The 20,898-nt window shown below is 40.5% G+C and overlaps 1 protein-coding gene across 19 annotated transcripts in view; it reads right to left on the reverse strand.

Annotated features, from left to right (window-relative positions):
* LOC116243858 (uncharacterized) overlaps positions 1 to 19,928 on the reverse strand; it is a 654,784-nt gene extending 634,856 nt beyond the window's left edge. For 9 of the 19 annotated variants that reach the window (XR_016470616.1, XR_016470617.1, XR_016470618.1 and 6 more), the window contains exon 1: positions 19,081 to 19,926. The gene's annotated coding sequence lies outside the window, so the exon portion shown is untranslated. Of the gene's footprint in view, positions 1 to 19,080 lie in introns of all 19 variants that reach the window. The other 10 variants (XR_016470628.1, XR_016470627.1, XR_016470625.1 and 7 more) reach the window with 5 other exon arrangements.
* Positions 19,929 to 20,898: the final 970 nt, after the last annotated feature.

The raw sequence follows: 20,898 nt of genomic DNA on the forward strand, positions 1-20,898 counted from the left end.
AGTGGAGATCCTAGTAGGACATTTCTGAGTGCTGACCAGCTGCAATGGGAGCCATTCCCTGATCATATGATGTACCACGTGGCAGTGGAAAAAACATAATTCAGGTCCTAGGAGTCTCTGTTTATAGGCAACCAGAGCTACTTTAAACTGTCATTAGGTTTGCTTTGCTTCAGCTCATTACCTGTAAAATGGGAACAGTACTCACACATTTTTTGGACCATTTTGAAAAGAAATGATGATTGCAAAACAAACACAGCAAAGCAGAAAGCCTCTGAAGGAATTTATCAGCTTGTCTACATGGCTCAGTGTGAATACTGTGCATAAGTCACTGCAAAAAAAGCCAAGTTGCTGGCCATTTAACGTACAGGAAGTTCATTTACAAATTTCACTCTTGCAATTTGACAATGTTCTTTCAACAGTTTACACAAAAGATTTATAGGAGGGGTATTATGCTCAAGATTAAACTCAGCTGACGTACAAATTTAAAACAAACTGCAAAGCAACACGAATTTCAGCTTTTTGATGGAGGCAGCACATACTCAGATTCATGCATTTTCCAAGCACTGAAAACAACGCTGCAGAATTAGGTTACACAGCAGATCTTCCTCTACAACACAACTTTTCTTAATGGAGATTATTTTACAATCCCCTTCATTCAGCTCCATGCGGAGCAAGAACCACAGATGAATTCTTGCTGTTACAGAAAAGGAATTAACCATGAAACAACACTGAAAACTCCAAAAATAACTTACTCTTTTTGAACTCTAAGTACTTTGGAAAACACACACTGCTGGATAAGTGTGTATTCATTACTGAAAGCCTGGCTTCTGCACTACTGCCTCCATACATGGCCACAAGCAGCAACTGCAAGCAGGGTTTTCACTGCTGCTGAGAGGAGGAGGAGGAAGCATAATGTAAAACGGAAGAAGTATATGCACTGCTCATGTACATTAAAAACCAGCTGTGAATGCATGCATTCATGTGCAAAAACTACTGCAGCAAATCCTATAACCACAGATAAAATTCAGACAATTTTTCTTGTCGCCTCCTTAGTCCCCATGTACATAAGCTCTCCTTGCTGACACACCCCAACACTTCCTGCATTCTGATCTCGTGGTCTTTCGGCAGTACTCACTATGAATCCCAATCCTCATGTTTTAGTCAGTTGCGCTCCACTGGATCTACCAGGAGGCACTAATATTCAAGCTGTACACAGAGAGGAATCTGAGATGTTCAGAGCATTTACAAGGTCAGAAATGCAGCTCTGCTGACATATTTACTTAATTCATTCTTTACTTTTTCCTCCAGAAGTTGATAGGTGGGGCAGATGACAGTGACAGCAGATCATTTCTGATCTATAAGAAACAATACTAGGTTTTTACCAGTCTGTATCATCTGCCAAAAACAACGCTGATGTATCTGAGAGTACTGACACTCAATATTCTCTACAGGTGTGAGTGAACACAGCAGGAAGCTGAGATCACATCAATTTCCCAAACCAGACATCTCAGTTTTAAAACCAATACATGATTCAGGAGAACACTTTCCTTATTTTCACAGCCAGTATAATGCAGGTGCTCAAATACAGTACTTGGAGTGGTGATTTCTTCCCCCACAAACTGTTCAAATATTATCATTCCAGTGGGATGTACATCTTTAATGTATTTTTAATTTTATTTTGTTTTTACTTAGATATCTGCTAGTCGTTTAGCTAGGCTGCAAGAGAGATAGAAATATTAGTGGCATAAAATATTGTACAAACATTATTCTGAACCAGATCTCCATGTTGTGCATTATATACTGTGATCTACTAAAGTAAATGGAGCTGTAACAAGTTAAACACATGGAGAATCTTTTTTATTATATATGCAAACTGAAATATTTTTTGTCCCTTAGTCATGAGACAATCAAATCTAGGATGTTCCAAAGGTCTTCCAGCACACTGCATTGCACAAGGCACTGAACCTTAAGAAAATCAGAACAGCGAAAAAAAGTTGCTAATTTCAGAACATACAGCTGATATTTATTGTAATTCTAGAACATCTCTAATTTTCCACCACAAACTATGATCAGCTCTCCCAAAGGCTAAATAACCAACTTCAGCTGCTACAATCTGCACAGAAGAGTCTACTTCACTAAAATGTACTTGCTTCTATAATTTTTTAATGTCAGTTTCTTCTGTACTAGATAATCATTTACCCAAGCTTTAATTTCCAAGTGCCGTGCTCTTGACATCTTACAATATTGTCTCAAAAAGAAAATAATGAAGAAAACACTAACAACAAAGAAGATGGCGAAGACGAACAGAACCACGGAATCATGAAGGCTGTAGAAGACCTCTACGATCACCCAGTCCAGATGTCAACCCATCCCCACCATGCCCACTAACCATGACTTGTTCCCTGAACAACCCAGGGATGGTGACTCCACCATTCTGAGAAAATCTTTACAGCACATTGTTTACCTGCCTTAAGCGTGGTTTATGTGTTTCCTGCAAACTTAAGTCTTGAAATGACATTTTTCCAAATAAGAATTTTCGTAACAGATTGAGCTACTGCTTTGCCTTCTAACAAGATCAAGAATTCACAGTGTAAGACTTACATGCTGTACTCCCACAGCCCACGCACCATAAAGGAGCATACTTTGTTTACAACTGTGCAAGGACATTGTTCCCAATCTCTAAAAACAGGAACAGGTTTGCTCTGCACCGTAGTGGCACAGGGCTGACGGAGATGCTCACCATTAATTTGAATTCATCTTCCCTCTTAAGACAATGCCATGCGTTCTTAATCGATACCTAATTAACAATTAAGGGCACCACACTGGCAGTTCTGTAAAACACAACCTCTGCCACCAGCTCTTCTCTGCTTCATCTTACTGCAAATCCTTGATCAAGAAATGGGAACAGAAGGAAGATGCAGCTATTAACTCCTGAAGAAATCATTCAACCCATGGGGAAAAAAGTAAAATAAAAAGCAGTATCTTGCCAATATTTGCTTGCAACTATAAAGTAAGAACTTTGCTAATCCTTCAATTGACAGTACGCTCAAGAGCTAGTATATTTCCCCAAGACATGTCATGGTAGCACCTCCCTGTGCTCTGTATTCCAATAATCTAAAATACAGTATCAGCCAAATACAAAAGGATAAGAGACACCAAGAAATTAATATGCAAAGCTTTGAACACAAAATGATATCTAAGGCTGTTGTATACAGGCACCTCTTTTATTAGATTTTTAGTTCAGCCCTGCAGAGAGAAGAAATTAAAGGCACAGATAAACACCCACTTTGCAAAGGGTCGTTCTGGTGGAAAAGGTTAATCCCAGATGTTCATCAGCAGTTCAGCTGCAGAGGTTACTGCCTTTCAGTGCAGTTCTTGGCTGTTCCCTTTAAACGGCATGAAAACCACTTCAGGCAAAACAAACAAGATTAGCATAGACCTTCCTCTGAACACAGTCAGAAAAATCCAGATTAATGAAAGTTGGAAAGATGTCCCCTGCCCTCACCCCTCGAACCTGCTCCTCCCCCTCATGCAATGAGCAGCACTTAACTGACCCCCTTCACTATCACTGGATGCTAAACAGGTAAATAATTGACTTTGCATTGAACAGGCAAAAGTTGGGGAAGGGGAAGAGCAGGGAAACATCCTCTTAAACTGAAATCTTGGTTTATTCTGAATTAGAGTAATGAAGAAGCCAGGGCTTCAACAGCTTCAATATATAAAAGGTAGAGACAAGAATGGCAAATTTATTTCACTTAATGACAAATATTATGTGTCCTTCTGTCCTCCACACAGAATAATGGTCTGGAAAAGAATAAACTAACTATATTGCAAGAAAATCTTAAACCATCCCAGGTCATCTTCTTTACTAGGTTTGTTATCTCCTAACCTTCTCACAACAAGAAAATCTTTTACCATGCAGCAATTTAGAAAGATGAATCAGATTGTGTTGCATTTTCCAAACCTAAAACACCAGGATGAATAATTACAAGCATGTTCACCCTTGCTATTAGTTTTAAAGCCCTCTGGGGCAAGCTGTTTAGTTCCTGCCTTCAAAGCTGAAAACTGTGTTTCCTCCTTGAGAAGCAATTCAGAGAATGGCATAGTTTTGATAAAGAAATATTTGAAACACAGAATAAAAAGAATCCTTCATTATGGGCAGATGCTGGGAATCTCTTTTCCCCAACCTCTTCTCTCTCTTTGAGGAAGATAGATGACTAAAAGTTTAGACACACACAAAAAAACCAACAACAACAGCAACATCAATTTTGAGGCAATGTATATTTCAGCAGACAGCACATCAGTCAGTTTGGTTTATAGAACCTCAGAAATGATGTTTTAACTTCTATTGCTGCTTCTGTCAATGTAGAAAATATATGTAGTTTCTCTGCACTGGAGAACAACAGATAATACTGTCACGTTCAAAATTACTCTTATTGCTTATGCATAGGATAACTACATTTGTCCTGCAATTAACGCTATGTGTTCTAGTACATGCTTGGTTAAAAAAACTGCATGTGTATTAATGTATGTAAAAGCATTTATTAATGCAGTCTTCTTTGTGGAAACAAAACCAAACAGCAGAGCTGCTGCACATGTTAGGAACGCTAATTCAAAACCACTCTTACCCTAAAGCTAATTACACCTCACCTATGGTAGCTGCATTTCTGCAACACAAAGGTAACAAGCTCAGACCAAAACCTTGAGAGCTCTTCAATTTCTCCTGCCCCTGCAGATAACAATCTCACCAACTGGCACTGCTCTTTATCTGAAAAAGTAACAAAAGTTTTAACGCATTCTGAGGAAGTCTTGTGAGGATGAATTTACCCATTTCCTAAAACTGCTCTGTGCAGAACAGTCCAAGATTATCTTTTTTTTTTTTTTTTTTTTTTAACATAAGATAAAGCCAGACTGATCTGCTTTGTAACAGCACATAAAGGAGAACACATCAGGTTTGCTGTATGCAGCACAGACGTGAACTGAGAAGGGAAGGCATCTCCTTTACACACATACATCCTTGGAAGCTCTTCATGACAGAAGCTAGATATTTTTAACGGTGCAGTGAGAAGCACTAAACCAAGTATGGCTTTGAGACTACTTCACTATCAAAATAATAACAGCCTACTTTGACCAAACATTGCTTGCTTGGTCAAGAACAAATGCTCTGCCTAGAATTTCCTCCTCTGCTTCTTTGCTGTAAGATTACAAAACCCTTCACTGGGTTAATCACTGAAATGCATACTTGATGAAGGGGTTTCCTCAAAATGCCACTCATCTCTACACTCATGTCACTTTCTGTTACTGACTCTGCCTTGCTATTCTGACTCCTCCCAGTTTGCTTTGAATGAGAAGCAAGCTGTATTTCAGAAAAGACTATGAATACAGAAAGTCAGGTGTGTTGTTATCAGGCAGCCTTTATACATGATGACAAAAAACTCTGCTGAGTCCGATTTCCTGCCTCCCATCTTCCACGTGTCCCATCCAGCAAGCTGCTGCCCTCCAGTCCCCTCGTCTTCAACAGGCATTTTCAGGCACGTAATGGCACACAGCAGCCAGCTGCCAGTCTTAGTAGCAAACTGCCTCCCAGCACATCCACACGCAGTGCTCCATACAAGTGCTCCTCAGTGCCATGTTCAGTGTCCCTGCTCCAAGCAGTGCCCAGGCTAAAAGCCACAAGGCAGATGGGTAGTACAGCCCAAGGTGACACAGTAGATGTGATTCCTGCCAGCATTCAGTAATGCACAAAGTAGAATCATTTGCTTCAGCAAATCATTTGATTCAGCAAATGACACACCCTAGTAAATTCACACCAGGGAAATGCACAAGTCTCTTCTTTTTTTCTCTTTCAGACCAACAAATGAGGCTATGCTGGACAGCTCAGGTATCTTCTGTCTGCAGATGAAGTTGATGCTTCTGTGGGGTTTGCGCTACCAATTAACTTCCCCCAGTAATGAGGTACAAACCCCACGAGAACACCTGCTTCATCTGAGGATCACTCCCTGCAGAAATGAAGCAATCTGGAGTCTAAACTCAGATTCATGGGATTTGCTTTTTTAAATACTCTCTAAAAAGCTACAGGAAGGAAAATTTTACATGGGAACCCCTTCTACTGCTCGCTGGGACAAGTAGTGAAGAGCGTTCTAACAGTAAGAAAGTTAACAATATTTTCTAACCAGCATGCACATATAGCTGTGTCTGTTAGAAACATTCAGCCAGTCTCTGTAGAAAACAATGAAGATAATTGACAGTTGAGTATTAATTTAGAGCTGCTACTGTAAGATTTCTCAATTTCTCACCTACTACACATACTGAAATTCGCTATTTACTCTTGATTTTATTCACTGCCACAGTAACAACAAAAAAAGTTAGGCACTACCATAAACAGTTTTCCATTAATATGAACTGCATCAGCCCAGGGACCTGTATCTGCTTTCACTTGAGCTCGTGTAAATCAGAAGTTAACCACTTTAACCCTTCTACATGAACTGTACTGACAGAAGTTTAGGAATGAAGGACTCGGACACGGCCATTGATTTGGCATGCCCTTTGCTAATGAAACCAGCTCTACTATTGTTTGTACTCCAGCTGAGCACTATCACAATCATTTGGATACAATAGACAGCTCTTGCAGATGGCTGACTGCTAAAGAGGAGAAAAAAAGAGGTGTATAATAGCCACAGTAAAAGGCTTTGATAATAACACATTAACTTCATAAACTTGCATCCTGCAGTAATATAAAGGAACATTCAGCAGACCACAAGCAACAAAGAGAAACGCAAATGACTTCATCAGCCATTAAGTCTGCTGTGCCTTGATCTAACAGCATGATTCAAAAGTAAAATCACGGAAATTTGTCAACAAGCATTTCCTCAGCTCGGAATAATCCTCAATTGTTGTGGCTTTTACTCTGTGCCCATTTGGGAGTGTCAAACAGACCATGAATGGGGAGAATACTGAGCAGGCTGTTGCTGTGCTTTACCAATACTGGATCAATAAAACTTGATCTGTATCAGCTTTACTTTACGCTAGGCTAAGACTGATATATGTCATCATACTCTAAGGTAGAAAGGAAAAGAAGCAGTTCCATCTCTTCCTCCTGCACCCAGCACTCAGAGGCTTGTACAACGCAGGTGAGGAAACCCCTGAGGATCTCAGCCACAGTGATCCCAAAGAAGGTGCAAAGTTCATATTGCCATTCTGCGGCTGCGGAAAGATGTTCTTTGCTGATGGGAATGAGATGGAGAACCAAGAAGAGATTAAATGAATATTTGCCGTTCAAAAGCAAAACTGAGAAGTAAATGATGTTTTGAGGATGTGATTTATGGGGCAGAATAACACAATCCCATACCAAGGAAAAATCAGTTTCTCAAACTGCCCCCACACTTTCACACCCGTTCTTTTTTCCTTCCTTTAAATGTTAAAGAGCTGAGGAAGAGGCCGAGTGCACAGAAACTACATATGGATAATACCCATTTTCTCATGTGCTTGTGAAATAAATCTGAGCTCTGGGGTATACAGAAAGAAACTGCGCATGCCAAAAACAATAATAATTTCAAGGCATATTTTACTACTCTAGCCATTAAGTATTTCTAAGTCATATACAAAGCAACATTTGACTTTTCTGATTTGGAATCTCCTTACAGAAATACAGAGGTAGTTTCCAATAGCAGCAAGAGCACTTCATATGCTGCTTTACTGGCTTCGCATTTTGCTTTGTCAATAAACTCAGCCGTTTTCAATAAATAATCTGTGTTGAAACGCTGTTTTTAAAACTTCTGATTTTAATCTTATGAACTGCAACATGTTCTAAGTTCTTTATTCCAGCTCCATCCTTACAAATCTACTTTTTGGCAGATGTTCAAAACAGCATTTCTATAAACTGCAAGTGTAAAATGTCTCATAAAATGGTTTGCAAACAGGGAATTGAGGAAATGTTTAAGAAAACACAACCGAACAAAGCAGTAAAATGGATTATGGGGAGATTTTCTTTACACACAGGTATTTGAAAACATTCTCTTCCTGGCCCAGACACTCTCATGAGTTGCCTAACAGGGAAGTCCCTTTGTAGCTCCAATTCTCTAGTTTTTGAGGGTCTCAGTTTGACACAAACTGGAAGGATTACAAAAATAGATATATCCAAACAGAGAAGGAAAGAAAGAAACCAAAATAAAGTATGCAAAGTAACTCAACATAATCCACCCATGGCTGGTAATAGTCACTATATAGACACGGGAAAAGATGCAAACAAAGAGTCAGATTGCCCAAACTCATATCTGAAACCAAAGGCAGAGCCAGGAATAAAACCTTACTTTTAGCTCCTTACTAACGTAAGGAGCACCAAGCCACACTTCAGAATGTAAAAAAAAATATTCACAGCAAGCATGATCTTATCAGAAGGAGGGTATGAAGAGTCTCATTGAGGTAAACACTTGTTTATAGAGATTACTGCCCGTCTCACCAGTTCCCTAGTGACCACCCTGCCTGCACTCACAATTAGGGTAAGCCCCTCTGTAACTGCATGAGGTCATGTTTTTCTTTCCAGCAGCAGTACATTACCATGCTTGTTATCACTCCTCTCCACAGAATCTCTCAAAGATTAGATCATCTCCAGGGCATCCTTTGCTATTCCAAAATTTTCAGTATCATTCTCATTATAGTAGTAAAAAAAGACAAAATAAAAATCAGAAATCAGTATTTAGGGAGAACCAAAGATACCTATGTACTGAGGAGGAAAAAAAGAATGAAGGAAGCAGATCATCCTAGAACTGCCAATTTTTTGTATCCTTTGAGGATTAGATCCAAGCTTATAATTTCAGTTCAATTATCTAAATAGAAATGCTCTAATTGCACTAGGATTGTGTTTTCCCTGGAGTGTTATTTCTTTCAAGTATCCTGCTGTTTATTTATATGCAGCTAAATAAAAGGTATGCTGAGCTACCCAGCGATTTACACTGCAGTAGGGATGCTTGCCACTGGTACACAGGAGATTGCTGGTACAGCACAAAAAGCCCTCCAGGCTATTCTAACTTACTAGAACTAAGCCCATTCTAGTCTCTGTCTTAAAAACTCACAGTTTAATAAAGAAAACAAAGCAATTCTTTCTGGATGACAGTCAATGAGCTGTTTTGTTGCCTTTGGAATTACTGCCAGCTCAGGGAGAAGTAGGGAAAAATTAAGCATCATGCACAGTCACCCAAAGAAAACAGCTTAGCCAGCTTGGTACCCCGTGCAGCTGGAAGCAGCAGGCAGGGCAGGGGACAGACTGCCCTGCAGACAAACAGCCACACACATCGCTCCTTCAGCATGGCAGCAGTTACAGTAACCTCATCAACATGCCCTAATGGCTGCTACAGTCAGTACTACAGATACACTGGGAAAGAACAGCATTAAGACAAGCAGCCAAGGCACAAAAGACCCAGTAAGAGTTTTGGACCTCTTAAGAGCAGAAAGGTTACAAGAATTGGCTGCTGTGGTTATGCACCTAACATACCATTGCCCGAAAAAAGTTCTGTCTTAAGGGTTAAGAAGTATGTAAGATGAGCATATGTCTGAGGGAAGGGCAAAAACACTCCCTTGTGGGAAATTGTGCCGACTGTCTAAAATGAGTCCCTGTCCCTCCTTGTCCAAAGTTTTAGCCACGTGTCCAAAAGAAAAGCACCTAAGAGAAACTCAGAGGTGGTTGAAGTCTCCCTACACATCAAAAGAGATGTCAGTATAGAAAGATTTAGTTGCAGCATCGTTACATGGTGCATCATTCTCAAACGGTCAGGCAGCAGAGGAGGATTCCCATTGCCTATCCAAAGCTACTTAATATCTTAACTTGTGTTTATGTTTATATATACAGTAATGGAGATGCAGAAAAAAGTGGAAAGGGACAAAATTATAGGAGTTTTCAAAAGGATCGAATTTGTGAGAACTCCTGAAAATTACACATTCAAGGTACTAAATATCAGGAATAATTCCCTAGAAATGCTTTATGTAAATCCTAATCAAGGGTAACAGCTTTATGTTAGCAGTAAAGAAGTAATGAGTAGCATGCTAATCTCTTCCTAATGTGCCACCATTAACAGAGAATTTGATAGGAGCAGGAGGTGAAGAGGATCTTTATCTACTTTAAGTATTTTATGACTTCGTGGAATAAATTGTACAATTCAGCTTAACTGTTTGGGAACAGGACAGCAATTTTTGGAATCAATGGTCACTTCTCACTTCAAACCAAAACCTTGACAGATAGGAGTTTGTATGTAAATACTATTTCTGTATTAATCTTCACCATGCAAAACACGCAGAGCACCTGTTGATGAACTACAGGCATCTGTGACATAGGTCTCAAGAATAATAATTAAAAAAATATTAACTAGCAATCAAAACCATAACAGCCAACAGATTCCAATGCCTGACAGGGCCTGAAAAACATTCACTTCAAAAATGCACCTACTTAGAGCTAATATTCTGTGCCATTGTGAGCATTAGCAGCAGAGGAACAGCATCTATTCACCTCTCCTTTAACAATGAGCAAGATTACTGGGAGGAAAATAAACATGATAATTTCTTGTCCAAAGCTGTCACTCAAATTGATGGAGCAACTGGATTTTTCCACAGCTGAATTAAAGGAGGCATACACACCTATTCATTTTATTGCTTTTCTCTACTTACCTAAGGGGAAAAAACAAAAAAAAACTGGGAATATCCAGCATGAGAACAGCTAAACCGTACTGTCACAAATGCAAAACATGAATTGGTGGCAGAGGGCCTGCAGGGACATCCCAGATTGAGCAGAACTGTTGAGCCAAAAAGCCTGCTTAACCTACTGGATGTTCTTCTGGAGCAGCACTTTGTTACCTTTTGAGATCAAAGCATGAGTTGACAACTACTGGGTCCTTCATCACCAACAAACCCATCAGTGCCTTCATGTTCCAAGGCTGCTCCCAGGTCAGGCATGGAAATGCTTGATTTGTGGCTTACAATGGACTTCAAGCCTTCAAGCACAATGGCATCTTCTAACTACTACATCTCCTCGAGATTTTTTCAAGACAGATAGCAGCAGACATCAGGATACCAAAGGAATTTGGCCGGTGGAAATGTGAAGTTCCTCAAACAAAGTTTTCATACTTAAACAATTACTGAGTTAATGAGCTGTTCTACGTCAATAAACTGCTAGCTCAAATCAGCTGCGCTAATTTCACTGGTTCAAGATCCAAGCTGCTTGTGAAATCAGCATTACTGTGAGTTATGAGGTCTTTATACCACTCATCTAAATTCTCTTCTGTCAGTGTGTTTACGCACCACTAGAAATGTCTGGAGCTGAACAGCCTCTGCTCCCTCTGCACACAGCCAACCCAGCTCAATGGGACCTTCTAGAACACCCAGAAGGGCTGGCAACTACCAAAAGAGTTCTCTTACTTTGGAACAGTCCCTGAAGCTCAAAAGCAGCAACAGCAAGGTATACGAAACCTCAGCTTTCAGATTTCTACGCACCACACCTAGCTGGTTTTGCATACCTGTTTTCCTGGTGCCTTTTGCAAAGCACCACCCCCAGCTCCACATATGCTCTGGCTCATATTATTGCAGTCCTATCTTTTAGGATCTCCTCCTTTTCTGAACCATTTTCTGGTTCAGCAGGTGGGATTTCTACCACTACAAGGAGGAAGTGCAGATGCCAAGGCTCACACTGTGTAAGGTACTTGTTTTAAATTCCTCAATGAATTCCTCACAGTTTGTATCCCAAGCTTAAATTCTGCATCACCTCTGCGTCGGTATCTCCATCTCTGAGGAAGATGGTCACATAATGTTTTCTGTTATTACTGGCTGCAGCAGGATTGTATTTCTGTTCATTATTAGCACAGTATTCACTCACCACACATTTTTTTTCTAGCTGCTGACTTTCTTAAATCTATTCTTTGAACTGTGCTCCTAATTTCCCACGAATAAGACTCTTATTTGCAACTGGCTCCTAATACAGTCTTCTCTTCCTCATACATATTCAAATATCAAATAGAATTTCTATTTCTCCTGTATCTTATTAATATTTTTGAACACGAATTAAAAAAAAAAAATCAAGATTTTTTAACACAAAAAAGCTGAAGCCGAGTGCCAGTTACATTCACCAAATAAACCAAAAGCAGTGTATCAGCTGCCTCCCTGGTGGAACTTCACCTCGAGTGAGATTTGGTACACCAGTTAATACAATGCTACAGATGTGCACAGCCCCTTTTCACAAGGAACAAAGCCAACCTATTCCATTAGCGTCCAAGAAAAGGCGAATGCAGACACACCTCTATAAATAACTACCAGCTATTTTTGTAAATATTCTGCTGATAGACAAAGGTTTTTAACCACACTCAGTGCTCTAAGTACCTTCAAAAAACAAAGACAGAGGGATGCAAACTGTTGTGACACACAGGCTCTATTGTCAGCCACGACCTTTCATCCACAGCAGACACTGGGCACAAGCGCACATGTGCAAAAGCAACTCGTGTATTCCCACTTTATGCTCTAAAACAGTAACAGTTCTTCATTCCAATAAAATCTCTGAAGCCATCACTGGCTCCACAGAGCGTTCTCTAACATGAATGAAGGATATTATCATATTAATTTTCTCCTGTCTTAAGCCAGTCTCTAAATGAAGATGTTTATTCAAAAATACAGATATATCTATACTGTAATTAGTGTTTATGTTCTAGAAACAAGTAATGTATCAGGTGTAAAATATTCACCAGTCTGGAACTCTTTCCACAGTTTATGAAGTAAAATAGAGATACTGAAATTAAACATGCAGAAATAATTGAGAGGCTATGCTAAATTTATACACTGTGTACCACTAAGCTAAGAAGACAGCATCAAACAGGTTTGGAATTAAACAAAGGGGAAAAAAAATCTCCAGGAAAAACAGAACAATGGCATAATTTAACATATTTGTACTTGCGTCAAATCCACTCAATGCTTTGGAAAGGATTCTGCTCAGAGTGAAAGGTGAAGGGAGGATGGGAGACCAGGAAGGAGGATGGTGTTTGTCATTAAAAAAAAAAAAAAATTGGGAAAACGCAAAGAGTTGGAGCAAAGACTGAAAAAAATTGAAAAAATGCTATAGTGGTATCTTCATCCCTGGATTCTTATTATTAAGTAGAAGGCAAACAAATGCTTATTTGCAGAAACAGAGTTTGAAGCTCTGCCAGGAATGGTCACATATACCACATGTTATTTATGACTGTATAAAGTGCAAGAATATTAGTCATTTAATGAATAACTCGGAGGATGTTTGTTACAAGACATGAAAGGATCAGAACTTTTTAAAGGTAAAGAAAGTTAAAAATGGAAATTTCTTTGCTCAGATGGCCGTTGTAAGCTCATCACAGCCTCCACCTAAGGACTACAGAAATGCATTTTCCTGCTGACACAGCCATCGCAGCCATCACTGATGGCCTTTTTACATTCGTGACTCAATATCCTCTTGTCTCTTGCGACGCTCCATCAACATCTCTGACACTACAAACTGCCCATCCCTCACCAAACTGCATTCTCTACTCGTGATGAGTCCTATGCAGACCTACACTCAGCTGTGATCTGCTCCTTCTCTTACTCCCTTCATGCACAGCAGACATTTTCCACAGGGCTCTTCTTGCCCTCCCACTTTTGCACATTTTCTCTTTCAGCCCTTCTGCTGACCTTGTCTACCACATGGTCCCTCCTCAAAGCACAGACTGACAACACTCTAATATCCGTCCTGCAGATCTCTACCCCTCCCCCCCATCACCACCTTTCTTTTCCCTCACAGACACTGCAATACTAAATCTAACAACACAATTACACATTTATGCCATCTAACCTCCTTCCAACCACTGCCCTTCTCTCCGAAGAGGAATGTTTTTCCCAACCATCGATGAAGGTTTAGAAAGGAAGAAGTAAGGTTTGTACTTTTTCCTGTATTTATACCTCATTTATTTTTCATTTATCATTGCTTCTGGTATAAAAATGCATAGTAAAGAATTAATGAATGAATAAATAAACGAACCCAAAACACTGAGCTCTCTCTAAGGAGAAATTCTCTTTGGATCTGTATTCAAAATAGGAGATGAAATGGAGCACCCAGAAACATTACCTTTTGCTTTTGTTCTGAAGATACCTGACATTTCATTGCATTATGGAGCTATTTATAAATGGAATCTGATTATAAGAAGTGTTCTGTACCCCTACCACCAAATTTGGTGAAGCAGCACTGATTACAGGGTTTGTTGTCCATTTTTTGAAGTTGTAGGTTTACGTTGTTTTGCCCCTGGCTTTCCCCAAGCACAGATGTTTCCAGCTATCAGGCTTTGTTACCTCTGTTAGAACAAGCCAACCATGCCTGGCAAACTCCTTGCTCATCTATTCCATTTCCAGCACAACTCAACCCAGCACAGTACATCTAGTACCATGTATCATACACACTGCACAAAAATTTCTCAGAAGCACAAATGATGGCTCTTAAAATCCAAACCTTGCCACACAATGACAAGGTCTTCACATTACCAGAATTGCATTCCCTCCTCCGCCGCCCCCATCCGACTCCTCATCAGTCTCTAGCATGACTCAACCCAGATGAAATGCAGTAGGTTTACAAGTAATTTCATTTCTTCTAAGCAAGATACATCATACAGAGGAAATAAAAATGTTTTTATTTTATTATTTTTGATTCTTGGCCTCTGGTGAATTATAGGGTCTATCTGGCTTCATAGATTTCTTCTAAATGGAATTTTTTCTGCATTAGTTTTGGCTTAACCAGAGTGGTATTTCCAAATGCAGCCTTCTCTGAGGACAGCAGAACACCCAGTAGCAGGTTAATATTTCCTTCCAACTCTTCAAGCTGACAAATGTATTTTGGAACTATTCCTGTTGTTACAGTGACTGCCTTATCTACAAGGCCACGGACAGGCTAAAAGCTGCCTTTGCACAAATGCATTTTTCCTAAGGTCTTATGCTGAGGGCCATCTTTTACTTGGCAAAACCCCAGAGTTCAGCTAGACTCTGAGGTTTTCAACTCATTTTAATCAATCTCTCTTCTAAATAGTAGATTTTCTTCCAAACACCTACCCTAAATCTCCTCTCATTTTGTTTGAAGCCATTCTCCTCATCCTATCACTAGTAAGCCTTTGACACTCTCTCCCACTGCATTCTCCTAGAGAAGCTGGCTTAAACAGGTGTTCTATTTGTTGGGTAAAAATCTGGTTGGATGGCCAGGCCCAGAATGGAGTTATATCCAACTGGCAACTGGTTACGAGTGCTGTTTCCCAACGGTCAATACTGGGGCTGGTTTATACCTGTTTAATAACTTTATTGATCTAGCTGAGGGGTTTGAGTACACCCTCATTAAGTTGCAGATGACAACTGGATGAGGCCTTGTGCAGAGTGATCTATAAAGAGGCAACCCTGGCCATGGTATAGGAGTTGGAAGTGGATGATCTTCAAGGACCCTTCCAACCTAGGCTATTCTATGATTGTTTCCTTCTCACTGGTCTCTTGCTCGTATTGTGAGCTGTGATAAGATTTATACAAAATAAAAGGGGAAAAAAAGAAAGTGACCATCATGTATCACCCGGAGGAAAAAGAAGTTAAAGTTTCTTACTTTCACTAGCCATGAGGGATTGAAACGAGAAGGAAAAACCTATCTAGGTGTTGCAGAGACTCATACATCATTACGACTGCAGGGTTTGTGGTTTTGTTTGTCTGTTTCTTTGTCTCTTTTTTAAAGAGTTCCACAGTTTTAAATTCGGCCAAGTGAATTATGCCAAATTTTGAGTACTCCCTGTTAGCTACTACTTGCCTTTCCTTGTAGTCAAATCGCTTCAATTGATAGCTGTCAGCACTGTGCAGAATTAAGAGCCCTTCTGGAAAAGCATCCTCAGACCTACACAAATGACTGCAAAAGAATCAAGTGGGGCAGGTGTGAAAAGAGAGCAAGGAGGGCTAACAGAGGAGTTGAGTTCATTGAACTGAAAGGAGCCAGGTACTAGCTGAAATTTCAGTATTATAAATAGAACATTATGTAGCTGAACTAAAAATAGGGGTTTTATTTTTACTTAATGTTCCTCACTGCTAGCTGCTGACCTAGGAAAAGTGGACTCAGAATGGAGAATTAATTCCCCACAAGCATGCAAAACAAAACCACCAGCCAGGCTCAACCGTCTGTTTGTAAAATAAAAAGAACATTGTTTTTAAATCAATTTCAGAAGTATCTAACTGAAAGAAATCTCACATGTTGCTGTGAAAAGAATGCAACAGAATACAATTTCTGTAGAAAACCAGCTGCAATTACGAATTCCCTCTACATACTTTGCTTATAACAGAAAATGTCTAGTGTATCTAATCTGATTCCATCATGAAACTTATATGTAACTGCTGTCCTATGTTGTAAGCAGGTCTCAACAGCAATAATATATTACCATTTCAGTACCAATTTTCAAGTAAAGATCAAGAGACCCAGTGTAAGTTTCCAGGAAAGTGTGCAAACTTGCCACCTGCCAACTGTCTCAGGGAAGCATCTTGTCATTTTCCCTTTCCTAACCACCAATTTTACATTTAAATTAAGAATCTTAATTTAGCTATGATAAAACACTGAACGGCCAGCTGCTAAAACAGTTTTCATGTTTTGGTTCTTTAAAAAAGAAAAAGATAAAACTAGCACACATGTAAATTTGTGTTTAGTTACAAGCCCACAGATCTCATCCTCAGGATGAGAAGCTTGAAACCATGGTTTTGGTTCTTCTTGCAGAGATAAGAGGAAGCTGTAAAATAAAAACAGATCTGAATCTGAACTTAAGTTCACAGATGTGTAAGTCCATGGTTTTGTTTCAGATCCATCACTAGCTAAAATCTAAGAGTCTTGATAAACTTGAGGTTTCTCCAGGCTATTTTTGTCTGTGTCTACTAGATGCTGTCTCTCTGTAACACACCACAGACCCCAAGGGGCTATGTCGAAGCATTTATTCATCACCACTTTCAGAGGAAGCTGAAACGAAGATGAGAATATGGTGATTTAACTTTGGAAAGTAAACCATAATTACTTTGAAGTGTTTGTTGGCAACAACAAAAATAACTTGCATTACTTGTCATTGCTAGTCAATTGAAATGTGTATTTACGATAAGAAATTGTTATTTAAAGAAAAGTGCTGAAGTACTGGTTCAATTTGCTATTTCCTTTCTCTTACTGTTGTACCTATTTTTACACACACAAATATACATATACAAGCATACACATGCAATCCAACTTCAAACATAGCTTTGGACCATGACCACCACTAATAATTTCAGAAAGCCTACAACACTGCCTTTACTTTTTCCTCTTCTTTTTTCCTAATAACCCACATAAAACAAGAACTGCTGTACAGTCTTTCAGCTGCAAATGGAAGGCAACACAGCCAAGGAAAGGACACAATATAAATGAAGGTTTATGTGACCTACACTTGCCAGGCATAACTTAAATCACTATCATTTTTTGTGTAAGGCCTTAAGGAAGCTTCAACTGAACAGCATAACAATATGCTAAAACAGGCCTGTTGGTCTGTAGCCAGAAACAATACCAACCCCACCAAGCTACAAATAAATCCCAATAAAGAACTTCTGAAGTTCTTCCACAGATACTCAACCTGACCCAATTAAGATAATTTCAAACGGACCACGCTCTCCATCTGCTGTCCTGCTTAAAGTGACAATTTCCACTTCACTTGCAGGCATGTCCTTTCTCCTTCCCCAGCATAACGTGTAATACATAATTTCTGTATGCAGTATCTTCTAACACATGAGAAGACATTGGAACATTTCCAGTGAGTACTGGACACTGTAATTGGTTTCCACCTGATGCATGACTTCCTGCATTAATATGCAACTTCCCAAGCAGATTTAGCTCAGCTACATGATCACAATGAACACAGCCTCAAGCATAGAAACAGGAACTCTTGAAGAAGCCCAGCACTGAAAAAACTCATTACAGCTACAAGATGATTTAAGAGCTTCCATTTTGCACACCAAGAAGCTCCAGAGGAGAGTTTCAGGTTTCCTTGTTGCTACTTTTCTCTAGCCTTCACACTTCTTGACCATTCTGCAAAACAGAACCAACAGCAGCACAGCAGCGTCTCAGCAGGGGCAAAGAGACTTTCCAGAAAACCTTTTAGTATTTCAACCTTCTTTCTCACACCAAATGTAACAATCAACCAGCCTCTCCTATGTTCCTGGTTAAAGTAAGAGAACTCTCTGATCACAAAAATGACTTGTCTCTCAAAATCCATTCTCCAGGAGTGCCCTCTGCAAGCTGTACAACAGTGAACAGCAACCAGGTTTGGACTGTCTGCTGTCGCACTCCACACACCTGTATATTCACCTCAGTGAAGACACTGCAGACCAATTAGGAACAATCTGTTATTCCATTCAGTATTACTCATTTGGGGATTTGATTTTTGTTTTCCTCAGAGGTTTTTGGAAGCCCTAATGGGGCAAAGCTTAAATTAAATTGGGAACATCAGCATCCCAAAGACAACTACTAAGTAGAACATATTTAACACTGATTGAAAATGATTACGTGGGCTGCTTGTAACCACAGCTGCCTCACTAACATCACTTACACACAAAATACTTTAAATGATCGTTACTAGCAGTGTTAAAATACGAAGCAAAGCAGAATACAACAAAACGATCTACACAAATACGTAGCTGTGAGAAAGTGCAACAAATGAGGCTCAGCAAGTACAAGCACAAGGTCTTGCACCTGAGTCATGGCAACCTCCACGATCAGTAGAGATGTGGGACAAAAGGACAGAGCACAGCCCTGCTGGAAAGGACCTGAGGGTGCTGGTGGATGGCAGGCTGGATGTCAGCCAGCTCTGTGCTCTCAGCCTCAAAGGCCAATTGTGTCCTGGGCTGCATCAAAAGAAGGGCGGCCAGCAGGGTGAGGGAGGTGATCCTCCTCCTACTGTGAGACCCCAGCTGGAGCACGTGTGGAGTCCTCAGTACAGAAGAGACACGGAGCTTTTGGAGCACACCCGGAGGGCCACAGAAACGCTCCATGGAATGGAACACCTGCAAGACCACTGAGGGAACCACAGGATTTACCTGAGGCGCGGAGCCACGCCGGCACCCACACGTGGCTGCAGGGGACAGCGGGGCACCACAAGATGGCGGCCCCTGCACGTGGCGTGCCGCTTCCCGCCGGGACCGCTGGGCGGCGCTGTGGAGCGAGGCCGCCACCGGAGCAGAGCGGGCCGGGCGCGGGATGGAGGTCGGGGCGGGGATGAGCTTAGCGAGTCGGTTTACGAGCGATGCGTTCCCCGTGCAGCCACCACAAAGCCCCTCGGTGCCGGGCTGCTGGCCGGAGGAGAGGTTGAGCCGCACGACCCCGAACTGAACGCCCCGCGGGGCTCTGAAGGACGGCGCACGGAGGGAACCGCAGCGATGGCCGCGGTTGCTGCTCGGCGCATCGGCTCGGAAAGAACTGCGTAACTTTGAGGGAGCAGAGCGATGACAAGATGGGGAATCACCATTTCAGCCCAGTGCTGGAGCAGCGTGTACTTACGTTCAGAGCAGCGTGGCCCTAGGCTGCTGGCAGCTAAGGCTAAGAGGTTTTTAACCTTGGTTTTTGTAGAAGCAGAGTTAGAGCGCTGGTCTCACGGTGCCCCAGTGCACGCTTTGGACCAGGTCCCTGCTATGCCTTGTGCCCAGTAGGATCACAATTAGCAAGTTACAAGCAAAAGCTTCTATAAAATAAACAAATCTAGCAGGACAATTAGGATTTTCCATGATACTTCTCTTTAGTGATTGTTAATACCAAATTTGTAACTTAAGCCTACAGTCCATTACTTGGTGCAAGCAGAGCATCCTCTCTGCTTGAGAACAAATGTTAATTATTAACCTTAAACCATCAGATTCTGAAATCTTTCACATTGCTTACATCAGTTTAGGTATTCTATAAATGTCTCCACATATATCATTTTATATTAGATGCCACGCTTTCTTTTAAAACATGGGCAGTGCCAACACTAAGAAATGCCTGTTAAATCATTATTCCTGTCTAAAGCTTTAGCAAAGTATATAAATAACATCAGAAATACTCATTACAGTGATTCACACCATGCATAATTCTAACTTTTCAGCTGCATACTTCAGTTATATAGCTATTTGTATTAATCATTCCTGTGCAGTGTTTATCAAGACTGCATTTCTTATGGGATTCTTTTTAATACACCCCAATTTTCAGGAAATTGCACGTGCCTATAGAAGTCCATTCATTGCTGTTTGGGAGCAGTTACCCTAACTCTATGAATACCCAGTTTATCAGCTGGGAGAAAGACAACTGTTAAACTGGGTGAAAGTAGACAGTGATGCACTGAATTCTTATCTCCGTAACAGCACAGAGCTACAAACACATAAGCAATTGGTGCTGCTTTTGCTCCAGTATTACATTTGTGAGGCACAGCAAGCTATGCTGCACCAGAGCACTCGCTGCAGATGAAGGGTGTGCTGAGTTAATTTACAGCAAGCTAGCCACTGAGCACTCACTGCAGTATAACTCATGTTAATTTCCCCTGACAGGTAACTAATGTTCCAAGCTATTCCTAGTAGATTTGAGCACCAGTACAATGATCTTCACAGTCAGAGTTTAACACTAGAGCAAGAGCTAGCCCTGCTCTTTCGTACGTACATTATGCTGTTCAGCAGGCTTTCCTTCTGAAGGAAAAGATGTCAGCATTTGATCTCTCAGCAAGAGAAAAACTCATGTACAGTGCACAACACTTGGGCTTTCATTTGTTAAATGCACCGATCCTTGGGAATACGACTGCATACTCACAATGTTATGCATCTCTTCAGTTCTTATTTTATTGCTATTTAGTGAAAGATCTGGAATCACAGAATCTGGTAAAAGAATAAAAGAAA

The sequence above is a fragment of the Phasianus colchicus genome, chromosome 13, assembly GCF_987193195.1.
Source record: "Phasianus colchicus chromosome 13, bPhaCol1.hap1.1, whole genome shotgun sequence".
NCBI classification, from domain to species: Eukaryota; Metazoa; Chordata; class Aves; order Galliformes; family Phasianidae; genus Phasianus; species Phasianus colchicus.